At 39.2% G+C, this 2,850-nt stretch overlaps 1 long non-coding RNA gene across 1 annotated transcript in view; it reads left to right on the top strand.

Annotated features, from left to right (window-relative positions):
* The window catches only part of LOC118410628, a 5,092-nt gene extending 3,772 nt beyond the window's left edge, over positions 1 to 1,320 (top strand). Inside the window, exon 2 of the long non-coding RNA XR_004830579.1 lies at positions 770 to 1,320. This is a non-coding gene — a long non-coding RNA (uncharacterized LOC118410628). The remainder of the gene's footprint in view (positions 1 to 769) is intronic.
* The last annotated feature ends 1,530 nt before the right edge of the window (positions 1,321 to 2,850 follow it).

The raw sequence follows: 2,850 nt of genomic DNA, 5'->3' as shown, positions 1-2,850 counted from the left end.
GTACTATAAAGCTCCAATTTTTGGTGCACCTGGGTGCACATGCATCTATTTCAAACCATACAGTCTCAGAGTCAACACCTTCAGTGACCACACAGCACAGGTTATATCTGTCTGCACCTCAAATAAGGCTTGTTTAAACTCTCCTTCAACAAGTTTATCTGTACTACTTTTAAAAGTTTATGTACCCACGTCATGGACCCCCGTGGGTCGTGCATAAATACTGTGTTGTGCTACCTTGACAGAGTGGATAATCCATTAGGACGGGGTAAAATCCTAGTATCATGACATTCGTTTGGCTGTAGGTAGTTAAAATGTTGGAGTTGAACTCCAGCTTTTTAACCAAAAGTGGTGGTACTTGAGGTTTGAAATGTAGGTAAATGTGTATTTAATTTTAAGTGATTGTTTTGCATGACTTTTCTAATTTCTATGTATTAAATATGGGTGTTATCACCAGTATCATGAGTATGTGTGACTCACTGACTAAGAAGAGGAGAAAGTCATCATTTGTTTGGTGGAAAACAGCACTTGTTCTCTGTGCTGTGGCGCTCAGCCAGAGTCCCAATTGGTCGGTGTAAAATTTTTAGTAACATGAAAACTGTCCTAGGCCACTGTGGTGCACAGTGCCTTTTGTAAATTGGCCCTAAATGCTGCAATAGTAAAAGAAAGGCTTACCACTTCAGGATTGATCTTCTAATGTTAATTGATCTTCTAATGTGAAGGAATGGTATTAATTACTTTATTACTGAAATATCAATTTCTTTATCCACAGCCAGCGGCCAATGAGGCCCCAAGGTGGAGGAGCAAATGGAATGAAACTTGGAAGTGAAGATTACACCACAAGCCCCAGGGTGACTACATGGATGTGATCACACCCCCAATATCTGGTTTCTGATGATTTTGGAAAGGAAACAAAATTCTGGAAATCAATGATTCATCATCCATCACCATTCTGTAGTCAACAAATCATCCACATTTTCCAAACCCAGCTAAAAAGTATTCAGTCTGAGAAGAAACGAATAATTCAAATAGTAGCCATAAATGTAACAATTCAGTTCCCAGAATGATTGTTCGGCAGTTGAAACCAGCTACCCAAGCCCTCTGACTGATCATGTCAGATCACTCCCGTCACTGATCTTGGCTGTGTGAGGTGGTTTATGCCATGTTTCACCGTTATATTATCCACTATAAGACTAGAAATTGAGGTTTTTGTGACGCTTTACAGTTTTTCTGGCTTTCTAAAGAACAAGAATGGGTCATTCACTCATTGCCATTTGTATCTGATATTGCTTAATAAAATGTCGTATAGAAATGACTAAAAAACGTTACCAATGTTCAATGCTTTCTAAGCTTTCTATCAGACCTGGTGTAAACATGCTGCCAACTTTTTTAATGTCCCCAGGCATGTCCACTTATATCAAATTATTGTAACAAATAATGTTAATCATTTCAGAAAAAGCATAAAGTTTACTGTTGTAACAAACGTTAACGGTAACGTTTGTTACTTGCCCTGTAATACAACCAAATTACAGCTAAATTTTCCGTGGGAGGATAGTCTGTCTCTAGACTGTGCCATTTAGCTATAGGTAATGCATGTGCCATTGATTTTTCAGTCAGGGTGTATTTCATGTTTTTACTGCATTGCCAGTCTGTCTCTAGACTGTGCCATTTAGCTATAGGTAATGCATGTGCCATTGATTTTCAGTCAGGGTGTATGACATGTTTTTACTGCATTGCCAGTCTGTCTCTAGACTGTGCCATTTAGCTATAGGTAATGCATGTGCCATTGATTTTCAGTCAGGGTGTATGACATGTTTTTATTGCATTGCCAGTCTGTCTCTAGACTGTGCCATTTAGCTATAGGTAATGCATGTGCCATTGATTTTCAGTCAGGGTGTATGACATGTTTTTACTGCATTGCCAGTCTGTCTCTAGACTGTGCCATTTAGCTATAGGTAATGCATGTGCCATTGATTTTCAGTCAGGGTGTATGACATGTTTTTATTGCATTGCCAGTCTGTCTCTAGACTGTGCCATTTAGCTATAGGTAATGATGTGCCATTGATTTTCAGTCAGGGTGTATGACATGTTTTTACTGCATTGCCAGTCTGTCTCTAGACTGTGCCATTTAGCTATAGGTAATGCATGTGCCATTGATTTTCAGTCAGGGTGTATGACATGTTTTTACTGCATTGCCAGTCTGTCTCTAGACTGTGCCATTTAGCTATAGGTAATGCATGTGCCATTGATTTTCAGTCAGGGTGTATGACATGTTTTTACTGCATTGCCAGTCTGTCTCTAGACTGTGCCATTTAGCTATAGGTAATGCATGTGCCATTGATTTTCAGTCAGGGTGTATGACATGTTTTTATTAGCATTGCCAGTCTGTCTCTAGACTGTGCCATTTAGCTATAGGTGTAATGCATGTGCCATTGATTTTCAGTCAGGGTGTATGACATGTTTATATTGCAATGCCAGTCTGTCTCTAGACTGTGCCATTTAGCTATAGGTAATGATGTGCCATTGATTTTCAGTCAGGGTGTATGACATGTTTATATTGCATTGCCAGTCTGTCTCTAGACTGTGCCATTTAGCTATAGGTAATGCATGTGCCATTGATTTTTCAGTCAGGGTGTATGACATGTTTTTACTGCATTGCCAGTCTGTCTCTAGACTGTGCCATTTAGCTATAGGTAATGCATGTGCCATTGATTTTTCAGTCAGGGTGTATGACATGTTTTTACTGCATTGCCAGTCTGTCTCTAGACTGCCATTTAGCTATAGGTAATGGTATCATTTGTATGTGATAGATTTTTAAGGCTTGCTTAGGGAAACTTGTAATGATTTTTCCCC

Source organism: Branchiostoma floridae, chromosome 2 (assembly GCF_000003815.2).
Source record: "Branchiostoma floridae strain S238N-H82 chromosome 2, Bfl_VNyyK, whole genome shotgun sequence".
Lineage (NCBI taxonomy): Eukaryota > Metazoa > Chordata > Leptocardii > Amphioxiformes > Branchiostomatidae > Branchiostoma > Branchiostoma floridae.
This window is presented reverse-complemented; position numbering and strand designations above follow the sequence as displayed.